The sequence below is a fragment of the Condylura cristata genome, unplaced genomic scaffold (genome assembly GCF_000260355.1).
Source record: "Condylura cristata isolate star-nosed mole 26May11 unplaced genomic scaffold, ConCri1.0 scaffold00010, whole genome shotgun sequence".
Taxonomy (NCBI): Eukaryota; Metazoa; Chordata; class Mammalia; order Eulipotyphla; family Talpidae; genus Condylura; species Condylura cristata.
This window is the reverse complement of record NW_004567111.1, coordinates 32170865-32195038: the sequence shown is the minus strand read 5'-3', so window position 1 is coordinate 32195038 and position 24174 is coordinate 32170865.

Here is a 24174-nt window from a genome sequence, read left to right as displayed (position 1 = left end):
TATGTCTTTCATCTAACTGCTAGGAAATTTCAACATTAAATTGAAGGAGAACAGCAAAGATCATTGACTAGTAAAATGTACTTAGACAAATAAGAGTAGTTATCAATACGTAAACAGACCTTTGTCTATAAATTAATTTACACATGAGTCCTGGGAAACTATATAGCTCAAATGAACCAGGAAAATATAGATAAATATAAGTACATTATATTTATTGAATAAAATGTCAAAACTAATAATGGAATGAGCTGTAGTTTTCCTCACATATATACTTACATAAAATATACTGAACTCCACAACAGGGTAACAGTCCAATCAAAAATATACTTTGAGATACATTAACATTACTCTTATTATATTGCACATGTTAGGTCCTAAAGAAGAAAGATCCAGCCTTTTGTCCCTTCTATAGAGTATCAGATATCACAGGAAGAAATATAATAATTAATAATATCAACTACTATATTATGGCAAATCAGCTATGTCTTTCCATACTTGACTCACTTTAATTACTTTTAAAGAGATTAAGACTTTGTCATATTGACTATGAATCATATATGTTGAATATAGGGTCTCTCTATATGGTGCAAGGGGTTAAGACTCAACACTATGAAGCTATAAGCAGACAGTCACTGCAGCATGAGTTGAATTCCAGGCCAGGGTTCTACCCACATGGCACAACAGGCCTCTGCTATCTTTCCCACTGCTTCCCTCAGCAGAGTAATTTAATCTGGTCTGTTCTCCACTCTGTTTCTGGTGAATCCTCTCCCTCACCCCTGTACCCTGTGCATCTGGCCTATATCCCAGCTCCTACAAGCATAAATAAATAAATCTTTAAAAAGCATGTGTACAGCTCTTTAAACTCTTTCTACCCTCAATTGAGAATGGTTACTGTTAGTGATAAATTGTCCCTGATAGAACTATGTAAGTTTTCCATGTATAAATGTATAAGCTAAGATAAGGAGAATATTTCTGTGTACTTTAAATTTCTATATAACTAAGGGATATATTATCCCATCACTTTTTTCATTATTGTTTGTTGTTATTACAACTTTAGTTTATTTGTTTAACCATTTTATAATAATTCATTCTATGATTATCCCACACTTCTGGTGATTTTCATTATTTGGTCACTTAGATGACATATAATGGGAAAAATTAGTAACATTCATGTAATTATGAATGGACTTACTTTATTTTTTCCAGGTAATTGTACCTAAGGGAGTAGGTTGTAGTGTTAGAAAATGGTTCATGGTTATTGATACTAATGGGTATGTGTGTGTGTAGCTGAATTACAAAGAATGAAACTATATCCATGAGGATCATTTTGAAAAGTGGAGGAAGAAAGAAAAGTGCACAAAATTGTGTGCCAGCTGATAACTATTTCAAGTTTTCCTGTAAAATTGCATCCAACATTCCCAACATGTGTAACTTTGTCTTGTGTGACGTCATTTGGATACTAAAAGCAACTGAGGATCAATAACTTGTTTTCCTTTGTGGCTGAGCTTAATAAAACATAAATAAAATCAAGCTTTTATTTTTAAGAAAAAAAATTAATTATAATTTTCTATGAGAAATTCTACCAATATACTATTCCTATAGATTTATATTTGCACACATGCATAAATATTTCTCTAAGGTATATATGGTAGTGTGAATACAAAATCATGGGTAGAAGGATTAAAGATATAAGTGACAAATTCTGGATCATTTTGTAATGAAAAGGGAGACTTCATTGTTATGGCAGGAATTAATGAATACTGGGACAATATCATGCAAAATTGATGCTTAGATCAAATTAGTCATATAATGTATGCTTCTTTAAATGAACTATATATTAAGTTGCAAACTAGCTCAGACCTATGCCAATATGATTTGAGATTTTCCATTTTATCCCAAACTTAGCATTACATTTTGTTTTTTTCTAATTTCAGTTATGAAAATGTTCTAGTATTAATTATCACAACATATTTACCAGAGAAGTTTTCAGAATAGATATTTTTCCCAGTTTCCATTGAATTGTCTTTTACCAACAGATTTTTAGTTTTTATATACCCTGCCAAATTTATGAATGCTCAACCAAAATTAGTTTTCAGTGTGGAAAATGGTAATACACACATACACACACTAGTATAAAAGATTTATTAGTAACATAACTTCACACAGAGGGCAGGACACTTCCCGAAACTGGTGCAAACTGTTTGAGAGAGTGGCAAAGAAAATTGCTTTGTGGTTTGTAGGGAGTGAATGGATAAAGCTTGCCTGAGAATTCCCACACTTGGTTTATTTAAATTTCTGCCAGTACTTGAAAGAGATCGCCTAAGTTTTATCATCAGTTTCACCAGGGATAGGAATGAATAGAAAGGAAAATATTTGAAAGTTATCAGCATCCAAAGATCAGATATTTTTGAATCTCTATTATAATTAACTTCTGATAGTTGACTGAAAAATGAAATGTGTTCTTTCATTTAATTGAATTTTAGCTTTTTAAAGTAAGTTATTATTGTACTCTATAAGGCCTGCAGAATGAGACTGCTTGTTCAAGATTCAAAAATTGTTTATTCTGTGAAGTAAACATCCTGGTTATTATCAGTGGTTGTCTAGACCACTATAAAGGTGAGGTCTCATATCACTTTAATAGAGACAGATACATAAATAATTTTGATTTCCATGTCTGTGAGGTAAGCGTCCCCCTTTAATAAGGAATCAGGGCTTCTGACAGTGACCAGATGACCCTAAATAGTTGTGTGAATTTTCAGATTTTGTTTATTTCTAAATAAAGAGTCCTTTGTCAAGATCCCTGCTTAATGTTTGGCTAACTGTGTTAATGCTAATCCAAAGGCTTAAATTTTGGTGCTGTTAGCTCATTGTTTTGAATCAATCAAAGAGAAGTTTCTTCTCACCTTTCTGTGATGATATTTATTTCACTACCCAGTTATTTCCTGCTTCCTTTAATGCTTCTCTGTGATAATCCCTTTAATTTTCTATCCAGTACCTTGTTGAGTGGGAAAACTTTCAAGAATGTTAAATATAGATCTGTATATAAATTCTAATCACCAGTTTATATTCAAAGTCTCAGTTCCTTTCCCCAATGAGACATCATAATTTATTTCTAGATTCCTAAAATTAACAACCTGTACCATGAAGCATTCAGGATATTTAGTGCTGTGCTTTTCACTTAATTTTGATCCCTAAAAATTTCCTTCAGTTTATTTAAAAATTATCTAGCAATTAAATGGGATTTTTCTGAAACATTTTTAATTGTAGTAAGAAAGCGTTTCAGATTATCTAATCTCTCATTTCTTTTTCATGTAAATGTATGATTTCTTTTAGGCTAAAGTATCTTATAAATAAAAGAATATTTAGACTAGTAACGATGAGATCATGTTTTATTACTTTACTATGTATACATTATAAACTTACTCAAATTATATATTTTAATTCTTACTGCTCCATAAAATATGTTATATTAGCCTAACTTTTTCCAGATAAGAAACTAGTGGCTTATTAACATTAATTGGAATTCTAATTTAGGTTGACCTGAATCTATCCATCCACTGATTCATAATATGCATGAGTTTATCTATTTATTTAACAATATGTTAAAGTATAGTAGGAGAGATGTGTATAAAACAAAAATAACTGAAAGATATCCAAGTTATAGTCATAATTATGAAAAGTGTAGATTGTAGATTGCAACCAGAGCTCATGGTCATGTATATCATTAAGGGTGAGCTACCAATGAATAAATGGTTAAGCACTGAAATATAGAATGTAGATGAATGTGCATGTCATCCTTGCATAGGGGCCATCGTAATCTCGGTATCTTTCCAATTTTAGCAAAATTGCTGCCAAAGTAATCCCAAATTATGAAATATAACACCTGGAAATACAGACTAAGTTAAAGTTTTGTATAGGTATGTGGTGATAGAGTTAAAAAAAAAAAAAAGGAGAGAGCAGGGTACTGAATGACATATAAAGTTTTTTGAGGTTATGACATGAAAAGTCACTGATGCCTACAGAAAACTTCAGAAAGTATGCTAGTATATAATATCCAAATGAAGAATCCAGGCTACAATCAAAGTATGTAGGACTTAATAAGTAATGTTAAAAGCATTAAAATATATTGATTATTTTCTATAGCTAATGTATGCCTAGGAATTACTTTACTGGCCATGCTAATACAGAACTTTCTATCTTAATGGTCACATTAATGATAATTAAATTGTGTGCCGTTCACAACTGGGATGTTGATATTCCATGCATTCTTAAAAGTTAGTTATACACAGGGCAAAAAAAATCAAGAATGTGAAAAATATTACACTATGAACAAGTTAATTTTTTCAAATGATTTATTATACAAAGAAGGAGGTTAAAAAATGATAGAGAAACTTAGACCAATATTATTGAGATCTTAGGTAATATGTGTGAATAAACTAAAATATCATTTGTGGGCTTGAGGGCTACTTTGGTAGTTTCTTCTTTTTCATTATTACAGGGAGTGCTTCAATAAACAATCTCATATTAGTCTCCTTATATACAAGACTGAGAGTTTCTCTAGGGCAGACACTTAGAAATTAAATTTAAAGGTCACAGAGAACAAGCATTTTAACTTTCTGGTATAATTAAATTCTCTCCAAAATAATTTTTAAAATATATATTTCCATCATTAAGATCTCATTTTACAAATATATAAGTATTGTCTTAGGCAGTCAGTGAAAAGTTATCAAACTAGTTACAGAGTCACAATAAGAACAAAATAGACACTTGATTATCTCAGAGACTGGTAAAGTCAAATCAAGGAATTTAAGTCCCTTTTTAGTCCCTTATTTTTTTTTTTTTTGCCATGATCTATCTAATGGTGTGTCAAAACCAATAGTCATCAACTTGAGGAATAAAGAGAAATCTAATGCATCTAAATATATATCAAATCCTCAAGATAACCCCACACATCCCCCATTAAGAATTCAAACTTGGCCCTCCCTGGTGAAACAGCGGGTTAAAGCACAGCATTAAGAAGCTAAAGCCACTTCCGCATGAGTTCGATTCCCGCCTGCCCCGGAGATGACCACATGGCACGGCAGACCTCTCCTGGCCCGCCCACTGCTCCCCTCAGCAGTGTACTTCGTAGATCTGCCTGTTCTGCTCCCCACTCTGTCTCTGGTGAAGCCTCTCACCTCCCTTGAGCCTCTGGCCTGTACCCCAGTTCTGCATGAACAAATAAATCTTTAAAAAAAAAAAAAAGAATTCAAACTTAACTTATCCCAAGCTGGAATAAAAGCATATTTTAAGTGTTTCAAGGTTTCTGAATAGGCACTTGTATGAGGCAATCTATGGAGGACTTTCCTTAAAAAATACTTTAATAAACTTATGTGTTATAAGTGCTATTATTCTTCAAAGTTTATAATGAGTATATTGCAACATAGATATGAGAAAGATTTTCTCAAATTTATTAAATTTTGATTATGTGAAATTTTCATCAGCATTAAATTCACATGTTTCTTTATTTTCTGTGCCTCTAAATTAAATCTCATTTGTGAAATCTATGTTATAGGAGAGGGAAAAATTGAACTATAATTCGAAGTATTGGATTCTGAAATTAAGGCCAGCATTCTGGAAAGTTTGGCCCCAAAGTAGAATTATAATGTACTAGAAGGAAAGATGGGGAACTAGAAAGAATGATAAATTTGTTTTCTAATTTGGTGGGGAAAAAAATTAGCCAGTATGCCCAACTTTTCAAATTTTTTCTAGCATATTTATATTAGTTATTTATTTTACTAATAACAGAGATTAGTTCTGCCATCAAAAATAATTTAGGTATCCTTCTTCATAGATAAAACTAATTATTTTACCCATGCAATTATTTTTATGACTTTGTTAAATTAACATTTGTTAAGTGGAGCACAGAGTGCCAGATGGTAGGTCATGTTTCAGAAAAGGACCACAAGAGTAATTGAACTTTATCAGTGGCACTTCCTGGAAGAAATAGGGAGCATGTCTTGAGGATCACACAGGAAGATCAAAGGGAAGTACAGGCGGAAAGACAGACATAAGCTGGGAACATGCCTTTATTATGGTGGATAGATTGGGAGTTCCGGCTATTGTTTCCTGGGAGTTTTTGTTTGTTTGTTTTAAGTTTTATTTATTTATGCACACAAGAACTGGGGTACAGGCCAGAGATGTTGGTAGATGAGAGGATTCACCAGAGACAGAGTAGGGAGCAGAACAGGCACATTTACTGAAAAACATTGCTGAGGGGAGTAGCCATGAGAGGTTTGCCACACCATGTGGGTCACCTCCCTAGTTGGGGATCAAACTCATGCTGCTGTAGCTTTAGATAGCTTCATCGTGCTGTGCTTTAACACATTGCGCCACCAGGGAGGGTCTGTTTTCTGTTTTAACACAGTCTATCTTGTCTATTGCTAGGCGGAGTGGGGGAAAGGTAAAAAATAACTTAAAGCTTAAAATGAATAATCTTCTGTAAAAATATTTACACATAGCACTGACATTAGGATCATTAGTAACCATTATTTACCTTTATCTAGTTTCAGCAATTGAGATTATCCAAAATTGGAATTGTAATTGACAAAAGTATTTCTAGTATTTCTACAATCCAGTGTAATAGATTTTGGTCCTTCTTTGGCAAGGCCGACTATCCAGATACTGTCCTCAGAGTTCCCTAAGCATATGGCAAGTTTTATTCAGCCTCTTTGACCACAGCTAATTCTTTTAAGACGATCCCTCTAAGGGAAAGTTCTCTCAAATTCAGGGTGTCAGCTTTAGGTTTCCATTTTTATGCAGATAATTGTTTTCATGATTCTCATTGTCATAAGACTTTCTGTGCCTTATACTGCTACCAAAAGAGGAAGTCACTTACGTGTTATTTTAAAGAAATTTACCTCTAAATAAAAGAATGTGAGAGAATAATAGAACATCTATGCTTACCCAATCTTATTTACAAACTCTAATATGCTTTCTGTTAACTCTTTTTTTTTAAAGTTGGGTAAACTTAGGCTCTTGCTGGTGGCACAACAGATTGAGGCACTTTGAAGCTCTCCAAAGCCACTGTAGCCCCAGTTTGATCCCTGGCCAGGGAGCTGACCCACATGGCATGGCACTTCTGGCCAGCCCACTGCTCCCCTCAGCAGTGTATTTTGTCAATCTGCCTGTTCTGCGCCCCTCTCTGTCTCTGGTGAATCCTTTTACCCATCACACCTCTGACCTGTACCCCAGTTCTGTAAGCATAAATAAATCTTAAAAAAAAACAAAGTTGGGTATATGTGTAATAATATTATACTATGACAGTTTTCAATGACTATTTTTTAAAAAATTATGATATTGAATATTATTGTTGATGTTATTCACTTAAATATATTTATCATAAAAAGCTATCAAGACATAGACCAAAAAAATACATTTCTAAATATATCTTTAGAAGTTTTACAGAAGGTTTTTTTTTTATTGTAGTATAAGGTTCATGTGTAATTTGAAAGATATTTCTTCCCTATAGACAAAAGTTTTAAATTTAGAAACTTAATTTTTGTTATTAAGTTTTTGAAATGAGTGACTCAATAATTTATTGTATTTCACATAGTGTAAGAAGAAGTAAAATTATCTTTTCATTCATAATATAGTTATCCACACAGGAACTCCCTTTGTGAAGAATTTTCAGCATTAGTGAATTTATTGCATGTCAAATATTACAAAATATATTTGATACTCTGTGTTGAAGCAGCTAATATTCTCCCTGTTAAATGCATTTTCCTATTCTTTGCATTCTGATCCTTGCAAGCAATTTGTTAAATTTATTTCCCCTTCACAGTGTATTTGTTCATTAAGCTTTAACACATTGTCTATGTTATTCACCACAAAGAATTTAGTTTCTCTCAGTTTAATCAAAAGTTGGAGGGTCCTATGATACCTGCTTTATTATGTTGCTTTTTACATCTCATTAACTCTGTCTAATTGACACTGGTACTCGATGTATACTATTTGTGCTGCTGTTGCCACACAGCAAATTATTCTACCCCTCATGACTGCTCTGGCAGCTTCCCACAAAATACCCAGACTAGTTTCTTGATTTTTATTGATATTAATTTATTCTGAAATAGTCTTCATCTGTTGCACAAATGCTGTAGTTTTAATTAGAATGTTGTTAAATCTCCATACTTCAGATCTCCTATAATTTAGTGTCTCACCAGAGACATTGACACCAGGAAATTACCAAGCAAAGTTAGATTTTCAATAACAGATGGTTACATGCTTCAACATATCTCATATTATTTTAATACTTCAGAAGTCAATCTTCAATAAAATGTAAATTAAGTAAATCAAGTTCCATAAACATTTTTCACGAGTTCATTTATATGACACTGCATACAAAAAGGTTACCTATGCATCAATCATCCTACACATTGTTTTATTTTGTTTCTTAACTTTTAACTTTGTTGTTAAGATCATTAGAGAGGAGTCTATCAGAAAGTGTTTCCCATTTTGGAGAGTTAAATGAACTATATTATGTCATTTAGATGCATCATAATTTACTAAATTAGTCCCCATAAATTGACATCAAGGTGGTTTCAGTATGAACTGTGGGGGTTTCAGGTCTCTAAACAATTTTTGAAATTGAGGTTTTTGACTTTTAACATGAAAATCTCACATTTTGAGGAATTTATGGTCTTAAAGTCACTTTTAGTCATGTGGCGTAAGTTCATTAATTGTTTTAATTTTGTAGTGTTTTGCCTTCCTTTATTTGAAAATAAAAGCATTAAAGATCATCAAGGAATACAATAATCTGAAGAATGTTGTGTTGTCATATAACATTATACAGCTTTATACAAAATTATACAACATTATAAAAAAAAGTAAGTGCAATCATTTAATTTTATTTATTTATTTATTTTACAGAAATCTTTTTTAAAAGATGTATTTATTCATGCATACAGAACTGGGGTACAGGCCAATGGAACAGGGTCATTGAGAGGATTCACCAGCAACAGAGCGGGGAGCAAAACAGGCCAGGTTGACAAAGTACACTGCTGAGGGGAACAGTGGGAGAGACAGGAGAGGATTTTATAACTATGAAAATAGATTTAATAAGCTTATTAATAGATTTAATAAGCAAAAGCATTAGCTTCTCTGTATGTAGATATAGTTGCTTGCATATGTATTTGTGTATATATATATAATGGGACTGTATATTATAATGAATTATAAATATTACATTACATACTGTATTAACATTAAGAGTGCTTTTATATAATATAGTTGCTGTGTTTTTTTGCCATATTTTTCTGTAGCAAATTTTACCATGTTTGCTACAATCCTATAATTCATTTTACATAAATTGTAGAGAATACAATTATGAAACAGAACTATCAACCTTCCTTTCTCTTTTCAATACAAGTGACTTTATTCTCAAATGAATTTCTTTCTGAATATTTCTGATATTTTAAAGTACGCATTACAAAATTCATATTTTTTACTAAATACATAATATTTTTATAATTTTGTAAAACTTGTAAATTTGTTCTTGCTCTATCATATTTTTATAGCCATTTTACAAAGTGACTGTTCAATATTATGAAATACAGCTCACATGGATACACATAGATAAATTCAGTGAGTTAACTTACATATCAATGGATAAGCTATATCTGTGTGTCTTTTTTCCCCTCCAGTATAGATAAAACAAAATTGGGAGCTGTTATATGATTGACTATAATTAAAATTTCCAAATATTATACCTTCTTAGCTGTTTGGTTAAGATCAAGTGTAAATTTCCTAAATATTGCCAAAAGGCTCTCAATGTATGCCTTGCAATTTATATTCTTAACAGTAAGTGCCAATAATTAGTGTCATTAGTCATTATTATGTGCAAGTCTCCTATGTGTAAAATATAAAATTCATTTCTATAATTTTTGTTTCCCTTCCTATTTGAAATTTTATGCTCATATCCATTCATATATATTTTAGCAAGTTGGAAACCCACTTTTCTAAATTGCCTGTAGCAATTTAATATCCCTATTTTGGCTATAATGTGTGGGGTATTTCTATATAAGCTGAATTTTTATCATCTAGATATTTAATAGTTTTGTAATTGGGTTTTCATGCAAACACAATGACTCAATTGAGATGTACCTTGCAATTTGCTTATAATACACAAATGTGTTAAGACATGTTTTATTTATCTATGTAGTATTTGTGTACAGCTCATTAAATGTTTATATTGAGGAATTTATGCTCTCAATGTCATATTTAGTCCTGTTTCCTTTAAAAATCATTTGTATAGATACACATTTAATGTAAGTGTTGTTAAGGCATATGTATAAATTATATTTGAAATATGTGATATATATTTGAAATGTATAAGTGGTAAAATGTGTATATAAACACATACTAATATATATTCTCATTAAGATAACTACCTCCCTACTTCTACTGTAACCAATATGAAGAGTTAACTTGTGTGCTCTAGTATGTAGTATTATTAGATATCATTAGATATCAGAGTGAATAAATATTCTGAGTGCCCTCGAATCCCTTTCATATCTCTATATTCTTTATTTTTTTTGTATTTTTAGGTTAATAGAATACCTTGAAATTTACTGCATAATTATAAAATGTTATTGTTTGTATATCTATCACATATTTGTTGCTTCTGTTCTTTAAAATAATCTTCATTCTTTGGCCTACTCATGTGGATTTCAGGAATGGTTTACTAAGTGACCTGTCCTGTTTTTATGGTAAACTGAAAAGCTATTTGCACTGTCTATGAAAGAAGATTCCATCTTTAAAATAGTGAATCTCTTCTTACAAATATAATATATTCTGTAGCCAAAACCCTCATGTCTAAGAAAAATCAAAATGGAGGCATTACAATCCCAAACTTCAAGCTGTATTACAAAGCCATAATAACCAAAACTGCATGGTACTGGAATAAGAATAGACATACAGACTAGTGGATTTGAATAGAAAACCCAGATATAAACCCACGAGTTTATGGACACCTAATTTTTGACAAAGGAGCAAAGAAGATACAATGGAACAAAGAAAATTTGTTCAGCAAGTGGTGCTGGGAAAACTGGGTAGCTACATGCAAAAAAATGAAACTAGATCACTGCCTCACTCCAGTCACAAAAATCAACTCGAAGTGGATTAAAGACTTAGACATAAGAATGGAAACCATAAAATACCTAGAAGCAAAGATGGGTCAAACACTACACGACATACACTTCAGTGACATCTTTAAAGACAGAGCACCCAACGCCACAATAGTGAAGGCAAAGATAAATAGATGGGACTACATCAAGTTAAAGAGCTTCTGTACAGCAAAAGAAACATTACAAATATAATATATTCTGTACATTTTTATACAATATGTGTTGTAACTTTCTATTGTGAAAGGATCACATATAATTTCAACATTTAATTATTTGTCTATGTGTAGAACTGATACAGTCTTATTCATTCATAGTCTATCCAGAAATTCTATTCTCTTATGTGTTCTGAATTTGAATTCTAGATTTCATTTGAAAGTCAGGATATACACGTGACAATAAATTCTTCAATAAAATTAATTTTAATTTTTCCAAGCAGCTCAAGTTAAAACCTATCAATTTTCCCTACTGTGAAAAGGAAATATAATTAGAATAAAAAGGAGAGCAAGTAATTTGCAGTTGTTGATATTAAAAGGAAAAATTTGAGTAGTTGCCACTAGTAATAACATATGATATGGGGTTTTTGGTAGATGTAGTACAATATTCTTATATCAGAAGTAAAATTAACAAGTAGACTATTTTAAAATGATTTTGTACATTGATTGATGTGTTTCATACCTATAACTTTATTATTCTGTTTCACTAATAGTGACATTAATAATTATAATAAATAACAATTTTGCATTTCTGGAATAAATCCAAAGTATTCATGTTGTGCATCACACTAAGTGCTTTCAGAATTTTCCCTCTGAACTTGTTCAATGAATATTTTGCTGTTGAGTATGATATAAAGCATTTTTGATCCCTTAGAATTCCTTAGAATATTGTCAAAAATTGATCTGCTTTTCCTGAAACGTTCAGCAAAGTTATGGAATACTGGTCCAGTTACAACTCCAGTGTTACAGCTCTCATGTCCTCGCTGTGGTGCTACAGCTTTTGCTTTGCAGCTCTAATATTATAGTGGAATTTTCACTATTGGTTGATACAAATATATCATCACTAAAGCATCACTTTCCCAAACAGTACAATCTTAAAAGAGGATAAATTAGTAAATATTCAACGTGCATACATTTATTTTATCTATCAAAATGTGATCAACAAAATCTACAAGATTGAGCCCTGGGATTCCTTGAAAGACACAAGCTAGAAATAAATATTTGGTATGTAGTCTCCCACTGTTGTAATCCATGTATGTTTTAATTGGAGGTATCCACTATTCAGCCTTGTCTTGCATTTTTATGGGTTGTTAATAGGAACACATATGTCTAATATTTCATTACATGAAAAACATATTTCTCATTTAATGTATTTCCCATAAATATTTCCTGGGAATCATGTCTTCTCCCAAAATTTGCAAAAGCAAGTAGTTTTAGCAAATTCTTTTCTGAAAGATGTAAAATACTTGAAATTTTAAAAGTTTGATGTATTTGATCACTAAAAATTAAAATATTTTCATTAAATCATTTTATTACAGATGTTTGCTGAACATATTATTTTGAAAACATGAGTCACTATATGCCATAATTTTAATATTTTACTCATGTATCTAATGTATATGTAAGAAATATGTTATACCTAAGATGCATGAGACATGAGTGAAAGCATTAGAATAGATATGATTAGAAAGATGTGGTCTAATCATATATTAGAGTTGTAGTTAATCACACCAATGGTCTTTCTGTTTGTAGTTAATCACACCAATGGTCTTCATTGAAAAGTCTGAATTCTAACCTCAATCCAAGGTGTTTGTATTCCAGAGAGTTTTTCATAGATTTTCTGTCAAGAGGGAGTGAGCCACTGGCCACAGGAGGGAAGCCTAAATTAGTATGTATCCTCAAGGCAAACCTATTCTCTGACATGCCTGGAGCCAGTATAATTCTAGTGTCTCACTTAGCGGTACAAAATAACATACATTTTATATCCAGGTCCCTGAACCACTTTAAGAGGGAGAAACTTCCTTTAATGCTTTAAAGAGAGGAAGTTTAGATAGACATAACCAATATTTTCAAGCAAAAAAAAAGTCATATGCTTTTAGAAAAGTAAATAATTTTTTGACATAGGAATCATGGGCCTGAATTGCAGAATTTTCAAAAAACATAGCTAACCAATGTTCACAAGACTCATCTGATAATATTTATAAAATAACCTGGCCAAAACTCAAAACTTGGAACACAGAAATTATTGTTAAAGTCAAAGATACTTGTTTTATTGTATGAATGTCAAATTCAAAATTCTATACATATTTGTTTCCAAATTTGTATCCTATGTCCTGTGATAAATTAATTTTTGTGGAGGTATAGTGTAATTGTCAGATGATTTGATATTTTTTGTGGAAGTCATAAATGAAGGAAAAATTAAGTAAAATTTAGGGTTAAAAACCAGTGATAATTTTCTCTTTACTATAATTGCAAATTTTTGAGTAATTAGCTCTTTTACTCTCACATACTTTCTTATTTAGATTTGAATAAAAACCTATAACAATCTATTTCATAACTGGCTATTTAGAATAATGACTTCTTAGATGGCCAGATTTAGGTATCAAAAAAATTTGCAGGTGGATCAATGTAAGTATAAAATTTCTTGAAATATTTGGACCACACTAGAAAGAAATCAATACCCACAATCTTTGTCTTGGTGTATGACTAGACTTCTACTCTCATTTCAATTTGTCACATCATTCAATCAGGTACTGTCTTATAAAGGCAGTAATAATCTAGGAAATGTTACAGATTAATTTATTAGAATGCAAAAGCACTGAACTACATTTTTTAGGGCTCTTCATTCTTCCTTTATGACCTGAATATCTTACATAAGACTCTGTACTCTTCATAGTAGAACAAAGAAGTTGTCATTATGTGAATCTCTTTGTCACGTTAAGTGCATTATCCTGTATTGGGTGTGCAGGAAATTATTCAAATCCTTCACTGAAGATTCACTCCATGGACATGGAAAATATTAATTCATTTGAAGAAAATGTAGTTGGCTTCCTTTCAGAAAAACTTGGTTAATGAGTCCTCAGTTTACAAAATCAGAAAGTTTCACTGATATCTCTGAAGTTAATATTGTAAAATATACAACAGAGTAGGGAATTATAAAATGTTTATATACTCATTTGGAATCACAAATATCACCACAGTTCAACTTAATTGAAATTGCAAGAGACAAGTTTGCACACTACAGCATATACTATATATTCATAACAATGTTTGTATTCCTAATTTTTTATATAATTAGGAATTTATACTTTAATACTAACTAGATTTGCATTGTATTTGTCAACTTGGGTTTAAGATTTAATTTTTCTGTTTTTTCCATTATATTTTTCTATAGGAGAGTATTTTCAGAAACTAAGCTGGTGCTATGTTTGCAGTCATTTAAATATCACTGTCTTCTCCTGCCTGTTTCAAATTGCTGAACATGTTTTTCATATTGAATACCTGACTTATAAGAGTATAAAAATGTTCATTATATGATATCATATTGAACTTTGCAACTAATCTTCAAAAAATAAAACACCCAGTGTATGTTACTATCCACCCCATAACTCTAAATCATGTACAAAGTTTTAAACCAATATTATTTCAATAAATACAAAGACAAATTAAGAAATATATATATGACCCTCTCAAGCAATAAAGCTATGTTTATTGGGGGGTAAAGTAAAACAAATTCTGCATGTCCAGTTTTTTAATTGTTAACAATCAAAGAAAATATTATATTTCAGTTTGTGTTGCCAGTTATAGAAATCTATAGATGACATTCAAGTGTAACATTATCTACCTGTTTTTAACATTTATACTAAAACACTATAGGGGGAATTCCTCTCACAGAAAAATGCTAAGGGGCCTGAACAATTCCCTGTACATCTTAACAGATTGGCAATAGAATATGGAACCAAGACTCTATTCTCATTCCCAGGAGCACTGCAATTTATCACTCCCCTACCTGTACTTTTCCAGCCAGGAAATATATAAATTTCACCTTGGAGGAATTAGCTGAGCTGCTTCCTGTGTATCTGTAATGTGTGCATGCGTTCTGATTCCACTATTTTATTAGTGTGAGTCATGAGCAGTCACTTCTTTACTTTATTTCTTAGTCTTCTCCATCTTCCACTCAAAAGAGACCTTTAAAAGTCACCTAAAAAAGACCGTGGGTCCCTTGAGATTAGTAAATCTCTACTCCTTCTCTGATTTGTTACAGTGTTAAAATCTTTTCCTGACAAACCTAAAGCACTATATGGGAAATTTTGTCCTTTTATAAAGGTCCTCTATCAGAGAGGATTTAGATTGTATTTAATTTAAAAGCTAGCAAAATTTGATGTCATATAATATTAATATTTAACTCATACAATGCAATAAGATAAAGTAATTTATATCTCTGTCTTTGGTAAAACCTGTGCAGATCTAATAGTTTTACAAAAAATAGTAATTATTTATTTATATTTTCAACTTCTTAAATTAGAAACTCACACAGAGGTATAATTTCTCAATGTTTATTAAATGAATTAAAATATTTGCAGAATCAAAATATATGCTGTAAAGGTGGAAGTAACTTAGGCAATACTATTTATCCCCTAAATATAGATTGATTTATTTACAGTAAATAATATAGAAGAAAACTAAATGATTTATAATTGAATGAATTTCTGTATGAATACCAGGGTCAACACAGCTCACTTAATTATATATATACTCCTTGAGAAGAGGGATTAAATATTAAAACATTTCAACACCTTACTAGCTAAAGTATACTGTGAGCAACATTTGGACACATTTTTTTATTGTAAAACTAAGACTTACTGCATTTTTAAATTTTACTCCAATTTCCAGCATACTATTGATGATTTCATATGGAAATAAACTATGTACTTCCAGCTTCAGAATTTTTGTATTTGTAGGATATTTTAATTAAATTTATATTGCTTAAATGAGAAAGGACAAGAATATATAATAAAAATTAAAAGGCTCATTCCCTGTTATGAAAAATATGATTTTATCAACCAAAAGTTTACATGAATATAATAAAGTAGTATGTCTGCCAAAATGATTGTTGCTATGGCACAAAATTTTGTATATATGTATACATATATACATATCTTAATGCATAGATATAAAAGGCAAATTTCTAGAAACTATTAGCCTAATAAAGCAAGAACAAGAATATTGAACATATGTACAACCACATCTAAAATGAATCCCATAAAATAAGAAATATGAAGAAAGCAACATATAAAAGACAGTGACTACATATTTCTCAGAAATTATAAAACCAATAATTCTTAGCTACTGAAGTACAATTAATGTAAGTAGGGTAAAGAAAATATAACTCTCATGGAATCACATAATATGCATGGGGAAAAAGACCTGAAGAATCTTAATTTAAGCTATGTCTGTTGGTTAATTCGTAAATAGTTATGTTGGTAATTAATAAAATAAATAAAAATTAAAATAAAAAAAAGATGTAATTTCAATACCACTGGTGCACATAAATGTAACTCCACAAAATAAATTTTAATAATGAGTAATTTGGGGCCTCCCTGGTGGCCCAGTGGGTTAAAGCACAGCACAAAGAACCTAAGGCCACTTTAGCATGAGTTCAATTCATAGTCTTGGAGGTGATCCACATGGCATGGCAGACCTCTCCTGACCTGCCAGCTGCTCCCCTCAGCAGTATACTTCCTCAGTTGGCCTGTTCTACTCCCCACTCTGTCTCTGGTGAATCCTCTCACCGCCTCTGTACCTCTGGCCTGTATCCCAGTTCTTTATGCAGAAATAAGTACACCTTTAAAAAAAATACATTAAAAAATGAGTAAGTTATTATTTAATTTGTATCAATCCATATTTACTTGCTTTGGGATGGAATTTGTGGTCATTATGCTTGTGTTAAATGAAATAAGTGAGAAAGTGATAAACAATTACCATATGGTTTTTCTCATATATGGAATAAAAATAACCAAATAAATGAACTAAAATAATGAAGCTAACTCTTCAACAAAAAATTAAAATGATTCTAGAAGGGAATAACGAGAGTGGATAGAAAGGATGTGGGATAAATTTGATAGTATGAATCGCTCTACAATTTTCATGTTGGGTACAGTGAAGTTTATATACACCAAGATGTGAAACTACACTCCCCAAATTTATATAAAATTGTGAATGAATGAACCAATGGTAAATCAATTGATTTTCTTAAGAAGGAAATAAAACTGTACTTTCTTACCAAGATAGTCAATGGCCATTTGTATCATGTTTTATATTTAAAATAACATCTAACAGATTTTTTTTTATCTATTCCCTTTCAGTTTCAGCGCCGACACATATAGAAACAATAGAAAGCGTAAGTTCTTCATAACTTTACTAAACATTTTTACTACATACAAGTCAATTGTTTGTGTACCATAACTGTTGTTTATTGCAATTTTATAAGCAAGTATCTTTTTTCTTTTTAATGTATACAAAAACTGGGGTGAAGGCCAAAGTTGCAGGCTGTGGAGGGAGGTGAGAGGATTCACCAGAGACCAAGTGGGTAGCAAAACTTGTAGCTCTACTGAAATACACTGCTGAAGGGTGCGGTCTGCTGTACCACATGGGTCAGGTCCTTTGTGGGTGATCAAACTCATGTCATAGTGGCTGGTGATAACTTGATAGCACTAAAACTTTACTCCTGTGCCACCAGGGAGGCCATTAGGTAGAATTTTTAGTATATAAATTAGTTCATGGTTCAAATCCACATATATTATTACCTCAAGATTTTAAAAATACTTTAATATTTTTATACAATATTGTTCTATATTTCACTTATCCATATGTCTATAAATTCTTGGGTGTAGAATTTATGTGCCAGTTGGCACTCCTGATATTTATATAGCCATATTTTTGGAAGTTTGATAAAAATTACAATAAAATATAGGATTCATAGCTACTCTAAAAAATGATATTCCAGTCAATATAGTCACTTCTCATTATAAACCTAGGAATAAATGATAAGTCTTGAACAATAGGTTTAGAATCAAGTTATTAAATCAATAGAGAAAAATAGTTAAAGATTCTATTTGTGTGATCTAAAGTAACTACTGAAATTGTCAAGTGTTACACAGAATACAATCACTCTATTCTGATCTCAGTCTAAACATAATTCGTTTTTGAGTGATGCTTATTCTCTGACTCCATCAAAGCAGCAAATAGAGGATCAATGAGAGAAAGTATGAAAACACACAGAATGCTTTTTGCATTTTAAAGACTGCTACTTAACCAGCAAAAGTTTTTATTTTGTGACTATCTATGCCAATGGTGCTCTTCCTGTGATGTTTCTATCACTTTCATAGGACAAAGTCAAAAGCACATATTCACACACATACAGGAAATATTTGAATTTAGTGAAATAGAAATAAAAATAGTTGTGGGTGAAGGAATTGTTTGATTTTTTTTAAAGATTTATTTATTTGTATATACAGAGCTGGGGTACAGACCAGAAGTGTAGGGGAGGTGAGAGGATTCACCAGAGACAGCATGGGGAGCAGAACAGGCCGGCTGACGAAGTACACTGCTGAGGGGAGCAGCTGGCCAGCCAGAAGAGGTCTGCTGTACCATGTGGATCACCCCCGGGAGTGTGGGGATTGAACTCGTGGTAAAGTGGCTTTAGCTTCTCAGTGCAGTGCTTTAACCCGCTGTACCACAGGGGTGGGAGGGTGGGGGTGGCTATTTGAATATTTTAAGTACATCTTACATTGCCATGATTATAAATAAAAGTAATACAATGATAATTGTTTGATTAGAAGTTACAAAACTATTACACAGCAGAATTTTTTCTTTATAAATATTAAATACTTTCATTTGAATCCCTCAAAATAATGGTTATTATTCAAGGATACTAAAACATCACAGTTATGTTTGGAATCCAGATCAAGCTTATTTGTAGCACTTCAACATAATTAAATCTTCACCACTAAATAGAGAGACTTTTAACAGAAACCACCTATCTTACTGAGATAACACTGCAATTCCTATCATTCTGTTTAAAATTACTAGATAATGCTCTTATCATTTGGCAGATATCTGTAATAGCTTTACCATACTTTTCCTAATGACAGAGTTGAACAATCATCCTCATTTGTTCTATAGCAGTTTGCAGTTTGCAAGTTAGTTGCCAATTAATGGAAACAAACTGAAGCTGTAGTCATAATCTATTTGGCACTCAGTCTTCTTAAGATGTAAATTAATTAACAACACTAAAAATCAAAATATTTCACATAAAAACATACATTTCTGTTTCTCTCCAAAAGTGAGACTCTTTGGCAAAACAGACTCACATTCCCAGAGAGTAACAGAGCACTTGAGCGGAGTAGGAGTTGCCAATTTATATAAAACACCATTTCCTATTTTCAGTTCTTACACATTTTCCTTTCTTAATTTATATCATGGAAAGGCCCCTATAGTTTTTGAGTATATCATTTTTTGTCCATAAAAACACATACAAGTCAAATGATATTATTTCTTAGATATGGTGTTTAAAGTGTAATAGAATGTGGACGTAATAGTTATTTGAACCACAAATCAAGTTGACACTTAAAGACTTATCATACTAAGAATTTCAAATAAGGAAAGCAATTTTTGAAGTATGAGATATTTTGTAGCAAACAGAAAGTTATCAGAAAATAAATAATATTCATAAACTTAAATGGCTCAAAGTGGAAATTTGACCATGTCAGTCACATGTCTTCTATGAACAGACAGAATCATACTTTCCTTTCCTCATCAGGATAATGTATTGTGTAAGTGTGGTATTGGTACCTAGATATAAAGTGCTACTAAAGCTCATGTAGGTGTAATTAAAAGAATATAAGAATTGGGCCTTCCCTGGTGGCTCAGTGGGTTAAAGCACAGCACTAAGAAGCTTAAGCCACTTTCGCATGAGTTCAATCCCCACCTCCCCCAGAGGAGATCCACATGGCGTGGCAGACCTCTCCTGACCCACCCGCTGCTCCCCTCAGCAGTGTACTTAGTCGATCTGCCTGTTCTGCTCCCCACTCTGTCTCTGGTGAATCCTCTCACCCTCCGCATCACTGGCCTGTACCCCAGTCCTATATCAGTCAATCAATCAATCTTAAAGAAAAAAAAAAGAATTGGAATTTTTTTTTTTTACGTATTTAAGAGTTTATGTTCACAAATACAAAAATGAGTATGCAATTGTATTTTCAATCACGTTTGTTACAACATAAATTGATTTTCAAAAGCCATTTAAAAATGGTAAAATGTATAGAAAATAATTTATTATCCTTTTTTGTCTTTTGACTGTAAGGCTTTGGTATATGTATCAAATGAATGAAATTAAACATGCAAGAAAAAAAAAACTTTAAATCATTAGAATAAATTCCCTAATGAAGTGCCACAGTATTTTTTTACAGTTTTATAATTCTTGTTAGATGATGGTAGTCTTAAATATATAATCTAAATAAACCCATTTTATAAATTCCTGAATTTAAGAAATTAGTAATCAAAGTTTTTCTGACTTACAAGATTTAGGGGAGTTTCAAATGACTATGTAGATTTTTAAATTAAAGCAATTAGCTGTTTAATATCATGAGTTTGCTTTTAAAAGTATAAAATTAGCCCAGTCCTTCAGAAAATAACATGTCAGTAGTGGTTGCTTTAAAGTTCACTATTTGAAAAGAATGATTCTAATAAACATTCTTATCTTTGTTTTGGTATAGGTTAAACAATTAAGCATATCATTTTATCAGAATAAAATTGAAAAATCAATAACAAAAATCATTTTCTAAATATCTTGCAAAATAGAGAAAAGCAGCATTTTGTGAAAACCTTAAAATAATCAACATTACAAAAATGGGCATATTAACTTAAGCAATATACAGATTCAATTTATAAACCTTATCAAAATTTAAATAGCATGCTTCAATAAAATAGATAAAACATTACTAAAATTTGCATGGAACCACAAAATATCCCAATAGTCAAAGAAATTCTGGCAAAAAAGAAAAAAAGAAGAAGAAAATGAAGGAACTATGTGCCTAGACTTCAAACTATACTATGAAATGATATTAATCAAAACAGTATAGTTTAAAATAGGCACAAAGATCAATAGAATGGAATTGAGATCCCAGAGATAAAAACCTCACTTATAGAGACAGTTTATTTTTTTTAAGATTTATTTATTTATACATACAGTATCAGAGTAGAGGCCAGAGATACAAGGGTGGTGAGAGGATTCACCAGAGACAGAGTGGGGAGCAGAACAGAGAGTTCAACTGAAACAAGCTACTGAGGGGAGCAGAGGGTGATAAGGAGAGGTCTTCTGCACCAATTCCTTGGTCAGGGATCAAACTTGCTCTGAAGCAGCTGTGGCTAGCTTCTCAGTGTTGCACCTCAACCTGCTGTTGATTTTGAAGATGAATCCAAGAACATAACACAAACAAAGAAATGTCTCTTCAATAAATGGTTTTGGGATATTGGACAAACATACAAACAAACAAAAACAAACCATAAAGGACATAAATGTAAGACCCAAAACCATAAAATACATAAAAGAAACAAGCAAAGCAGTCTACAATATTACTTCAGGGTAGTTTTGGGGAATTTACGACAATGGCAAAAGAAACTAATGCAAAATTAGACCGTAGTACTATATGGAACTAAAATGTCCTGTGATAAAATGAAAAGACAGGTCCTCCCTGGGGCCAGGAGTCATAAAGTCTCAGTGCTATGAAATTATCACCTGCCACTGTAACATGAGTCCGATCCCCTGTCAAGGAGCTGACCCACATGGCTCTGCTCCCCACTCTGTCTCTGGTAAATCCTAGCAACCCCCACCTCTAGCCTCAGTTCTTGTGTGTATAAATAAATAAAAATCTTTAAAATGAAAAGCTATTCTGCCAAATGGGAGAAAATATTTACATGTCATATAACTGTTAAGGGCTAATATCCAAGATCTACAGAGAATTCATACATGTCACCAGTATGAAAATAAAAAACTCAATTAACAATGGACACACAATCTAAATAGATGCTTCTCAAAGTAGAAAATACAATGGCTCAAAGATACATGATAAAATGGTCATGATTATTCATTATAAGGGAAATATAGCCAAAAATATGCTGAGCTACCACCTAACTTCATTGAGAATGACCCAAATCAAGAATACCAGGAACAACAATTGTTGGTGAAGGTGTGAAGAGCAAGAATCACTAACACATTGTTGGTGAGAATGTAGACTGGTCTAGCTCATATGGAAAACAATAGTATCACTGAAGGTTATACACACATTCATTTGAAGTGAAGTTTGCATTTCTATGTTGAGAAATATTGCCAATTGCTACAACATGAATAGAAATGGAGAAAGGTAAATACTGGATGATTTCCCTCATGTAGATATAAAGAACCAAAGAAAAGAAATGGACAATAGCATTAAAAAAACAAACAAAAAAAAAAAACTTTGAAAGCTGACTACTGACTATAAATTAAGACTACCAGAGAGGCAATGTACTTATCACCCTATGTCCTAAATCATATGCGATTTTACCTCTATAAAAATAATTTGACAAAATAACCCACATCATTTCATACGTTAGTGTTCCACTCAATGTCAAAATGCAAAAAGAGGACTCTTTAAGGCTGATATGTTCTGTGGTTTGTCATCTACAAAATTAGATTTTCAGCATAGTTTTTAATGTCATGAAGGACCTCTATCTATCACTGCATGCTTCAAGTTGTCAGCTGGATGTATACAGTAGCCTCGAATAATTTTTTTGTTAAAGGTTTTCAGTGCACCAATCCAATCAGTTCACCTTATAATCCCTATAATTTTCATTGCTTACTCATATAAGCATCATATTCATTGTACTCCTAAAGCTTTACCTTCCTTTTAAACCTGAAACCAGCAAACTATGAAGACTTTAGTGTCTACTAATTTAGTGTCTTGAAACATGCAAGAGGTTATAACCCAACCCCCTAGTCCATGTACACAATGATCATAAATGATAATGCCCCTGTTGCATTACAAGTAGTCTTAAATCTAAATTCACAATTATTCTGCCTTCTGCTTTCTCAAATTAATCCTGGGCTAGTAATATTTTTGTTCAGAAATCCTTCACTAATGGGAAACATAAAATTATTTTCTCTAAAAGTCCATGAATGGGAATCACTTTATATTATATTTTGAGTGTGACAAGTACAAATAATAGGGCCAACATACAGTACATACATGCATATAAAACATAACAGAAGTGAGGATGGAGGGAAATTTTCAGTAAACATTAAAATGTTATTTTGAAATTTTTGCTTATGTTTTTAGTTTCATTGCCACGAAAATCTCCTGAGTTCTCCTCTGTTTCCTTTAAGGCAAAGTTTTAAAGTTTCAGATATTGCATCTAACATTGTAATGCACTTTTAGTTTCTTCCTTACTATATTAGCTACATTTTTATTTTTAATTTATGTGAGTATATATAAATACAAATAACATGGGGGAAATCTAAAAAAAATAATAATTTGGTGGACAGTGTTATCCATGTAATTTGGTATCCTATCCAGATATGGAGGCAAAAAAAAAAAAAAAGCAGACTTTTTTTCTTAATATAAAAACAGAAATATTGAATTTCTTCAGTTATCAGCACTTTGATTTTATTAGCCAGAGAAATATCACTTACTAATAAATATGAACTGGAGACAAAGGCTGTGCATATCTAATTAACAGTGATCCCAATAAACATTTCTTTACTAAGAGAATTTTATTTACTCATAAGTTTTATGTAGTATAGTAATTAAAATATTTTATGATAAAACAGAAGACAAAAAATGTTCCTTAAATCTGAGACTAAAAAGTAAGCATCAAGGCAGATTTATGAAGGTATTTTATTGTCAGATTTATGTTTGCACCATAGCCTATAAAAATACTTTTGTGATAAAAAATAAATTATCTCACTGCTGTGATAATTTTATACA